The sequence below is a fragment of the Lutra lutra genome, chromosome 18, assembly GCF_902655055.1.
Source record: "Lutra lutra chromosome 18, mLutLut1.2, whole genome shotgun sequence".
NCBI lineage: Eukaryota > Metazoa > Chordata > Mammalia > Carnivora > Mustelidae > Lutra > Lutra lutra.
The window spans coordinates 15,852,557-15,864,252 of NC_062295.1; positions in this window are offsets into that span (position 1 = coordinate 15,852,557).

Genomic DNA, 11,696 nt, shown 5'->3' on the forward strand with positions numbered 1-11,696 from the left:
CTAAGAGGAGGAAAAATAATTAGCCTGGTGTTGAACTTGATGATTAACTGGGTTTTTTTTCTTCACTATATGTATATGTAAATATGTATATATATGTATGTGTATAGTTGTGTATATACATATATGTATATATGTGTGTATATATACATATTCTTTGTATAACTTTATCTTTCCTTAGGTTCTTTCCTTAAATTACTAATATTAATAATACTATTCCTGATTAGCGCTAAGTGTTAACTGCCCTATTCCACACTGCAGAGTAGGACAAATGGAAAATACTCATTTCCCTTTCAGGGTGCCCCTTCTGGCCAAATATGGAAGCGATTTCATAAGAAATGGAATCCTTGAGGAAGTGTTTTCCAATATGTCTTTATTTAATACTATTATTCTAGGGGGTGAAGGTAGAGAAATAACGAGATTCTATCACCAACAGGGGAAGACTGGGGTAGAACACGTACAAGGACCACCTAGGACTTCTTTCTCTTTATTTTTTTGTCTCCATTATGGTTGACATTTGTTGTTTTTGTTTGCTCAATAAATGAACCCCTTCCTTGGGGAGGAGGTGGAATCCATCATTGGATGAGTCTGAGTGGAAAGCAGGGCTCACCTTGTGTCATGGACACTTGAAATGTCAGGTATCCCTTCTTCCCACCCTGTAAGGTGAGCACATCACCTCAGCTTCATCAACTGGACACTTCTGTCTGGGACTGAGAATTGAAAGCAAATGTGGAAAGAGGCAGTGCCTGTTGATAATTCATCCCACCAATGGCAGTGGCATCCCAAATCCAGTATCAGCAGCTTTGCAGCCACTCCAGAGGTGATGGCAGTGCCAGACTTTCTAGAACATAGATTTAGTTCCAGCTTCCTAGCTCCTCCAGCCATCCTTGGCACCCTCAGCCTTCCCTATAATTCTCTCGGCTTCCCAAGAGTTTCCAATAAGTATCTTTCCAGCCTAAGTATGCCAGAATATGTTTCAATATTACTTACAACCAAGAATGTTGGCTTCTGTGTTTCACACTGCTTTCTCTGGTCTTTTTATCCATAACTTCTGCAGCTTCAGCAAATGCTCCCCATACCTGCAGCTACTTCTCAGACACAGAGTTGCCACCAGATTTGAGTTCATACAAATTCTAAAAGAGGTAATCTGATATTGCACAAGGGGCACTGATATAATAGTCACTAATCTTTGGTTCTATCCCCGAATCTTCCACTACTTCCAAAAATCTTGTCTTCATCTTATTTTTTTGCTTCCACCTAGATAATCAGCACAGCCTTTACTTTTCAGAATGGAGATTGCAGAGCACAGATAGATTTCTGGAGGTCCTCAGTTGATTCTGAAGAACAGTTTCATTATGCTGGCATTGCTGGTGGTATTTAGAGGCATAGAGCTGCCTGAAACTCATTTTTTTTCCATTCAACTTCAGTGCCTAGCATAGTGCCTGGTCCACAGTAAGTACTCAAAACATGCTATTGAACATTTGAACTCAACCCCAAAAAATGTTCAATAAAGAAAAAAGGTTAAGACTCATGCTATTAAGAAGGGAAGTATACCAAATCCAGATCCCATTAAGATCCCACCAGAGGAGGGAGAACAGAAACTAGGAATTAGGAAAGAAATTTCCCAGGCAATGCTGGAAACACATTTGTGTCAAGTTTCTATTTGTGTGATCTTTCACCTTCTTTGGTTACCAGTCATGGTGAGTGGTCTGGTGTCTATCATTAGGCACCAAGGGCTCGGTGATGTGGCTTGTAATAGTTGAAGGAAGGAATGGAGGAATAGTTTAAGACATTCTAAATTCTCTTTCCCTTTCTCTTCCTAAGCTTAAAAGTTACTGCCATGTAATTTCTACTTGTATGTTGAGGACAGAATCCATCCTGGTCCCAAACACAGACAGCATATACTCATAGATTTTGTTCATGTTCTAACTGCACTATCCGTCCAGCATTACCTGCCTTATTCTCTTGATACCCAGCATTTTTCAGGAGATAGATGTCTTAACAATTTAACCCTGGCCACCTGCTGACTTGATTTCTCCACACCTGCCACCTTCAGAGTTGGTATTATGTATATGATCAAGAGCCCAAATTCTAAAGCCAAACCAGGTTCAAATCCCAGTTCTGCCATGTTCTGGCTGTGGGACTCCAAGCAAGTTACAAGTCAAATTTCCTCATTTGCTATTAAAAAAGAAGAGGGCACCTGGGTGGCTCAGTGGGTTAAAGCCTCTGCCTTCAGCTCAGGTCATGGTCCCAGGGTCATGGGATCAAGCCCCTGCCTCTCTGCCTAGTTGTGATCTCTGTCTGTCAAATAAATAAATAAAATCTTTTTAAAAATAAATAAATAAGAAGAAGAAGAAGAGGAAAAAAGATTTATTTTTATTAGAGAGAGAGAGAGGTAGAGGGAGAGAATCTCCAGCAGACTCCATGCTGACTGTGGAGCCCAACATGGGGCTCAATCTCATGAGCCTGAGATCATGACCTGAGCCAAAACCAAGAGTCAGATGCTCAACCAGCACCCCCCAAAACCAGGCGCACTCTCCCCAAATGTTTTAAATGGAGATAACAATAAAATAATAAATAAGTAATAAATGGAGGTAATAATAAAATGCCCATTTTCTAGGTTACTGGGAGAACACAAGATCAGGCATGATAAGTGCTTAGTTCATAGTCACAGTTCAGTCAATGTGGACTTAAAAACAGCTGGTTTGGGGCTGAGCTGTGACTCACTGAGGTGTAATATTTTTAGTATTAGTATCCATTCCCCAATCTAATCCCGAGTGCATTATTTGTCCCTAATCTCTTATCTCAGTGTGTCACTTATTGAAAGTGAAATTTAATCTTTCTAGGAAGGAGGCCAGAAAGGAAATAAATTTTAAAAATAATATAGTGTGAAGTAAAATAGGATAAATACATAATACCTGCATGCCCTTACCTCTGCCAGCTGGCTCCTGCCTCCCATTTGATTGAATGACACCCCATGCCTTTCACTGGCTCTGTGCCCACAGCACTTGCGCCACACATGCATTTTCCTCACACCCACAGTTGGACAGGAAACATGCCCAACAGCCTGAGCCCCAGATTACAGCCTGACTCTGAAGCCATTTGAACTTGGGTCTTTCCATGGGGAAGCTACATTTGGTCTGGCTCTTTGTTCCTACCTGCATCTTGGCTCAGCCTTGCTGGGTGTCCTGAACTCCTGACCCCAGCCTCCCTCGATGTGCTTCATCCCACCACTGCTGGAGTCTAGCTGGACAGGTATGCTTCTCTAAGGCAAACCTGGCATTTTATGGACATAGGTTCTTGAGGGCAAAAGTGAATAAATCTCTTTCCCTCCAATTTTCTTCTCCAGTTTTATACCCTCCACATGCATGAGTCTTTCTCCTTAAAACTTTTTCTGAGGATTCTTGGGTATTTCGTTCCTTCTGCTCTGAGATTTGGTTAAATAATCTATGTTTAAATTTAATTGTGTTACTATTTAGTTCTACTTCATTGACCGCTTCTAGATCCTCCTCCTGCTCCTCTTACTTTCCACTGTAGTCAGTGCTCCTAAGAATGGATCCCTAATGGTGGAATCTCAGACAGTTCAACAAATAAGAAATACCTCCATTTGGAACTGAAATCATCTATGAACTGCACACTCCATCAAGGCATAACACAAGCACTGGATAAAGTACTAATGCAAGAAATATAAATTTCAGAGTAGGTACAGTACATGTTTAAGAGTCCAGGGTGGCTGAGGGTTAGACGATTGTTCAACACAGATGAGTAGTCAGGTTGAATCATTTATATTTAAATTAAAAGTTGGAGGGAAGTCAATGAGAATATGGCATTCAATGTACAGAAGAACAGAGAGACAAACTGATTAAGCATATACATTGAGAGTCAGATATTTTTTTTCTTGAGAGAGAGAGCAAGTGAGAACAGGGAAGAGAAAGAAGCATTGAATAAAATAATACATGCTAATCATATATAGAAATATTCAATAAATGTCAGTTACTTCTGTTTTGTTGTGGCTGCTGTGAATTGGGAGGTTTGGAGAGGTTAATTTATAATCAAACAAGAGTTGAAGTGAAGAACCAGGCTTTTTGTATTGGCCAGTTAGCTTTGAAGTGTCTCCAGCCACCCCTTACTAATTTCCAGTACCCAAGAGAAGCCTTATTTTATCTAAATGTGTTAATATGGAAAGATGTACAAGATACACTGGGAAATGAAGGGGAAAAAAGTAAGGTATGTGTACTATAAACCAATTCATGTTTTAAAAGGGAATATATATACATACATATACATACACACACATACATATGTGAGTGTACACATAATATAAACACTAACATATGTTTTAATCCTACATGTATATAAAAATGATACTTCATAAGACTTCAGATGTTTCTTCACATTTCTCAACTAAAGCCCAAAGCTAAGAATTAAGAGGCATTAAGTCACTGCCCTTTCCATTCTAAAGAGAACTGTCAGAAGAGACTAAGTTAGGTAACTTTCTCCGATTTGTGAAAAGTTGGCTCAACTTGTCCTGCTACTTTGACACCACTCTGCTTTGGGGCCTACATCCAAAGACTGGGGATGGGAGAGCAGAGAGTACTTCCACACCCTTTGCTGAGAGGAACAATAAGGAAATCCCTTATAAAGGTAGAAATTCCTAGAAGACACTGGCATCACTTTCCTGGGACCATGTCCCCTTCTGCCTGGCCATTTCTGGAAATGAGCCAGAAAGAGAAATAGAAACACATGGCAGGGCACAGAGAGTGAGACGAGGTAGAGAGACAAGAAAGGAGAAGCCTGCAGCCCAACACAGGGTGTTCTAAAGATGTTGGTCAAGTAGACTCCCCGAAGTTACCTGGGCTTGAACAGGTAGACCCAACAGGAGGTAAACCCTCCTGCCCTAGTCTTTTCTCCTTACCCCCAACAATAGAGTATGTAGAACTTAGAAGAGGGAAGGGGAAAGATGTCTGAGAGACAGACACGCCGCTTGTCTCTTTTCGAGGTGATAGAGTGGGAGGGGTGCAGAAGACTGGCCAGTCCTCCTGCCCACTGCTGGTCCCCAGAAGCACAGAGCAAGCCTATGTTGGGCAGAAAAGAACAGGCACGATGTACATTGAGTTTGTGATGAACAGTTTTAAGTGGACAAACTTTTATAACTAAAAATGATTGTTAATTGTGGGATCGTGGCAAGAAGTCACTATCAGATAGAACAGGGATATTGGATACAGCAGGGGGAAAGAGAAATTGGGAGGAAAAATAAAAGTTTTGATGTAAGACTTGTTTGAAAAACTAGTTACATATATATTCCACCCACTTCCCTACACACACACACACAACCCTTGTTTTGCAACACATTTGGTAACTACTTTATTCTCTTTCTCTGTATCTTTTATTTTTATCCATATGCATGTATTATTTTTACATTAAAATAAACTGTTGCTTTCTTTTTTTTTTAAGATTTTATTTATTTATTTGACAGACAGAGATCACAAGTAGACAGAGAGGCAGGCAGAGAGAAAGAGGGAAGCAGGCTCCCTGCTGAGCAGAGAGCCCGATGCGGGGCTCGATCCCAGGACTCCGGGATCATGACCTGAGCCGAAGGCAGCGGCTTAACCCACTGAGCCACCCAGGCGCCCCGCCATTCTTTTTTTTTTTCCAAAAGATTTTATTTATTTATTTGACAGACAGAGATCACATGTAGGCAGAGAGGCAGGCAGAGAGAGAGAGAGAGGAGGAAGCAGGTTCTCCACTGAGCAGAGAGCCCGATGCGGGGCTCGATCCCAGGACCCTGAGATCATGACCTGAGCCGAAGGCAGCAGCTTAACCCACTGAGCCACCCAGGTGCCCCTCCCTCTGAGTCTGTTTTTTTTTTTTTTTAAGATTTTATTTATTTATTTGACAGAGAGAGATCACAAGTAGATGGAGAGACAGGCAGAGAGAGAGAGAGAGAGAGAGGGAAGCAGGCTCCCTGCCAAGCAAAGAGCCCGATGCGGGACTGGATCCCAGGACCCTGAGATCATGACCTGAGCCGAAGGCAGCGGCTTAACCCACTGAGCCACCCAGGCGCCCCCCTCCCTCTGAGTCTTAAAGAAAATACCAGCACTGGGCTTTCTAATCAGGTCTCTTACTTCAAAACCCATATTCTCTTCATTTCATTGTGAGCTGTCTTATTAATTTACCTGAAGGACAGTGTTCATCATCTCTATGGACAATAAGACTCTGACAAAAAGAGTGAAGACATTTTGAACAAACTCTAGATTCCCAGTGTGTTTTTCAAGGAGTGCTAGGTCTCAAATAAATAAAATCTTAAAAAAAAAAAAAAAAAAAGAGTGCTAGGTTATGCTGTAGAAACAAACTAACCCAAAGCTCAGAGGCTGAAGTCTAATGCAAAAGATCTGGGTTGATGGGCTTTCCTGGCTAGCTAACCTCCACACAGTGACTCAGGACCCTTATATTCATGGACTCCACTCTCTCTCAGGCCTCCTGTAGGCCCTGTGCTGGATCCTTTGAAATCAACCAACTGACAAACAGCAGAGCAAGAGCCAGAGCAAAGAGCTGAGAGAGACAGTTGTGGAGGATCTCATATGAATTTAGGGCTAGAAGCCCACATTTCAGTGCTCCACCTCCACTTCCAGGGAGGTGAGAAATTGGCCTAGCTGTGGACCCAGGAGGAAGAGAAATACTTTGGTGAGCATCCACATCAAGAAAGCAACAGTTTGGGCGCCTGGGTGGCTCAGTGGGTTAAGCCGCTGAGAGGGAGAAGTAGACTCCCCGCTGAGCAGGGAGCCTGACATGGAGCTTGATCATCATGACCTGAGCTGAAGGCAGATAACTGGCTGAGCCACCCAGGTGCCCCAAAAGGTGGTTTTATTAAAGAATGAGGACAGGACCTGTGGGCAGAAAGAGTCACCTCTGCAGTGGCGAGAAGCAATTGATTATATATATTTCGGGGTCGGGGGAAGTAAAGGTAAGGGAGTTTTGAAGTGGATTTTCACATGCTAAAGAAGACTCACAGGAAATCTGAGGCCTTGCTATTGTCAACCCAAGGTGGTTTTTCCCTCTAGCAAGCCACTAACATGAAGACAGTTGGGTGCTTCCTGGAGGAAGTTTTGCCTGCCTCAAGTATTTGTCAGTGGGTTGCAGGTCATAAGGACATTTAATTTTATCTACATTTCCTTCTGGAAGTCAGGTTATTGATAATGCTTTTTTTTTTTTTTTTTTCCCCTGGGGCACCTGGTTGGCTCAGTTGGTTAAGCCTTTGCCTTCAGCTGCAGTCATGATCCCAAGGTCCTGGGATCGAACCCTGCATCGAGCCCTGCATTGGGCTCTCTGCTCGGTGGGGAGCCTGCTTCCCCCTCTCTCTCTGTCTTCCTCTCTGCCTACTTGTAATCTCGCTCTTTCTGTTAAATAAATAAATAAAATCATTTTTTAAAATGCTTTTTTCTTGCAAATTACTAAGACATTTATAACTGAGGTAGACACATGTCTTGCTGGACAGTGATCTGCTATAAGCTAACCATTTGTTTTTCCTTCCCTTAGCTTTAGGGCAGCCAGGACGGCCTGGGGAATGTCATATATAGCCTACCTGGGAGTGGGGAGGATGGGATTGTGAGGTGTTAGCTTGTGCTTTTTCCTCAGTTTGCCTTCTCCCTCATCACTTAGAAGTCACTCCTATCCTGCCTTAGCTTCTTTAAAAACTTTCCTGGCCTTTGTTCTGAGAGCCAGCATGAAGGATAAGCCCCGATAAGCATAAGCCCCAATAAGAGCCTTGCCTGGAAATTCCCATTTGGCCCCAATCAATTTGTACTGCTTGGAGAGCCCAAGGACCCAAGTCAGTAACATTACCAACAAGAATGATAGAGAATGACCAATAATTGAGAATGACCATAAACAGCCCAAAAGAGAAAGAATCTGCAGAACAATAGAACACAGTAAGATCTGATATAGGACTAACAACATCAAGACACCTCTGGTTGAAGTTTATTAACTTATGAACAAAGAAAAAATTACATAAGCACCCAGGAAGAGTAAGTGAGGCTTTACAATACCACATTTGAATTCAGTTCTGACACTAACTGGGATGAGCATCAGAACCCACAGGTTTAAAGGCACAGTCCCCACAAGACTTTCCTCACTTCGGATGTTAACTGCAGGTTCAGGGGTTCCCGGGCCACCTAAACCTCTGGGCAACTGGCTACAAAATCAGGGGGTCCCACAACTCCCTCATGTTCCTTAAGCCACTAGAATTCAAAGAACTCAAAGAAGAGCTATAGTTAGGATTACAGTTTTATTACAAATAACATAGATCAGAGCTAGCCAAATGAAGAGAAACATAAAGCAAAGTCTGAGAGGGTCCCAAATATAGAGCTTCTATGTTCCCTCCCCATGGAATCAGGGCATGTCACCCTCCCAGTACATCTGATGAGTTCAACAAACAGGAAGCTTCACCAGGTTTTTATCAGGGAATCATTAGCCAAGTGACTACAGTCAATCTCCAGTTTTCTCCCCAGACACTGACTGGGCTAGCTTCAAAGCTCCAACCTTGTAATCACGTGGTTGACCTTTCTGGTGACCAGACCCTTCCTCCTGAGTCATCTTGCTAGGATAAACTTGGGTGTCATTTAGGGGTTTCATAAGGGATGCCAGGGTGGCTCAATTGGTTAAGCATCTGCCTTAGGCTCAGGTCATAATTCCAGGGTCCTGGAATCAGTCCCACATCGGGCACCTTGCTCAGCAGGGAGTCTGCTTCTCCCTCTGCCCGCTGCTTCCCCTACTTGTGCTCTCTTTCTCTCTGTCTGACAAATAAATACATAAAATCTTTAAGGGGTTTCATGAATAATAAAGGCACTCCTGTTACTCAGGAATTCTAAGGATTTAGAGTCTCCAGTGACAAGAACCAAGGACAAAGGCCAGTCCATTTTTTTATTGTGCAACAGACACATACCAGGAGAAAAGAATTTGGTTGACCTTGGGCTCCTCCAAAGTAATATTTAATGCCAAATAACAGTGGAACAAGGTCCACAGTTTTCTGAGGGAAAGAAAATTTAACATAAGAAACTCAAATCCAGCCAAGTTATTCTCCATATAAAGTCAGTAAACAGGCATTATCAACCAAGCAAGGGAACACAGTTATTATAAGCCCTTGTGAAGAAAAAAAAAATCTCCTAGATGTTAAATTCAGCTAATAAAGAAAAACAGTAAAGAATACAAGGAAAGGGAAGCTATATGAAAAGGACTATTGGTAGCACTAAATCCCACTTAGACATTAGATCAGGGTTTCTTAGCCATAGCACTTAGGTTAGGAGCTGGATAATTAATTCTTTGTTGCAGAGGCTGTCTTGTGCATTGTAAGATGTCTACCAGCCCTTCTAGTCTCCACCCACTAGATGCCAATAGCATTCCCCCAAGGTGTGACAACCCAAAATGTCTCCAGACATCACCTTACATCCCCTTAGGGCACAACTGCCCCCCCCCCTTGGGAATCAGTGACATAAACTAATGCTTGGTAACTGAGGAAGCTATGGTTATAGAAGAGAATGTACTGGTCTCCAAACCTGGCAATAATATAACAAAAATCAAGGGGCTAGGGGAAGGGAGATAAGAAAAACAGAATGAACCAATTGATTAATTTCTTAAAGTAGATATTGATTGATACAGTTTAATTAGAAAAATGTAGGTTTAAAAATTATTCCAATCACTTAAGGTTTTCCTTAACTTTGGTGGGATCTTTTAGGAACTAATGACATGTCTAGTTAAGAAGCACCTACGTTGGGGGTGCCTGGGTGGCTCAGTTGGTTAAGCATCTAACTCTTGATCTCAGCTCAGGTTTTGATCTCAGGGTCATGATTTCAAGCCCTTCACTGGGCTCCACACTGGGCATGGAGCCCACTTAAAATAAAAATAAAAAATAAAAAATAAATACCTTCCTGGTATTTGACTATTCTTCAGTTTCGCTTTGATTGTTTTTCTGTGGGTTAAAGTTCGATATCATTTTACTTAAAATACTGTGCATATCCCAGATCCACTTTTTATCCGTTTATCTACCTACCTTCTCTCTGTAAATATGTCCAGTGTAATATGTAAAATGATGTGAGCCCAGAGTTATTAACAGTTGCTTTTTCGTGGTGAGATTTGAAATGGTTTTTTACCATCCTCTTTGCATTTTTCTATGTTGCTAGAATTTTAAAATTAACATGAATTACTTACATATAAAAATATTTATTCTCTGTTTTCCTGGGCTTTTTTAAGTATATAATTTTCATAGATATGGCTTCTTCAACTCACTCACTTAACAAATATTTACTGAATGCCTGTTATGTGTTGGGCCCTGTTCTACCTCTCTGAAATTCAGTAATGAGCAAACAGTTAAAGTACTTGCATTCTAGTTGACCTGGAATGGGCTAACAAAGGCCTTTGGTATAATATTAATTAGGCACAGAGGCTATAGCCTTATTCCTGATTCATTAAATGCCTCCAACATTTTACCATAAAATGTTTCCAATATTTCAGGGCACCTGGGTGGCTCCGTCAGTTAAGCATCTGCCTTTAGCTCAGGTCATAATCCCAGAGTCTGGGATTAAGCCCAATATCAGGCTCCCTGCTAAGTGGGAAGCCTGCTTCTCCCTCTCCCTTTGCCTGCTGCTCTGCCTACTTGTGATCTCTCCTTGTCAAATAAATAAAATCTTTTAAAAAAATGTTTCTAATGTTTCAGTATCAAATTAAAAGTTGTTGATATCCATTATTTATCATACTAAAGAAATTCCCTTCTATTTGTATTTACTTTTGAGGGCAATGAGCCCCCACTTAATCAACTTTGAGCCACCCAGGCACCCCTTCTTTTACCTTTTTTAGGATAAACTCAAACTGGTCAGAATGGATGTTTGGTTTTTGTACATTGCTGATTTCAGTTTGTTAATAATTTACTTTAGGCTTTTCATTTTTTTTTTTTTAAAGATTTTATTTATTGGGGCGCCTGGGTGGCTCAGTGGGTTAAGCCGCTGCCTTCGGCTCAGGTCATGATCCCAGGTCCTGGGTTCGAGCCCCACATCGGGCTTTCTGCTCAGCAGGGAGCCTGCTTCCTCCTCTCTCTCTCTGCCTGCCTCTCTGCCTACTTGTGATTTCTCTCTGTCAAATAAATAAATAAAATCTTAAAAAAAAAAAGATTTTATTTATTTATTTGACACACAGGGATCACAAGTAGGTAGAGATGCAGGCAGAGAGAGAGGAGGAAGCAGGCTCCCCGCCGAACAGAGAGCCCAATGCGGGGCTCGATCCCAGGACCCTGGGATCATGACCCGAGCCGAAGGCAGAGGCTTTAACCCACTGAGCCACCCAGGTGCCCCTAGGCTTTTTATTTATGTTCAGTTTTTCAGTTTGCCTGTGATTTTCTTTTTAGCAATGTTCTTGTCTAAAAATGCTATCAATGCCATTTTAACCTCAAAAAATAAGATGGGGGCATCTGGGTGGCTCAGTTGGTGAAGAATCAGCCTTTGGCTCAGGTCATCATCTCAGGGTCCTGGGATCAAGCCCCGTGTTGGGCTCCCTGTTCAGTAGGAATTCTGCTGCAGATTTTCTCTCTTCCTCGCCCTCTGCCCCTCCCCCCACTTGTATGTGCTCACTTTCTCTCTCTTTTTCTCTCTCTCTCTCTCAAATAAATAAATAAAATCTTTTTAAAATATGAGATGGGATGACTTCTACTCTGG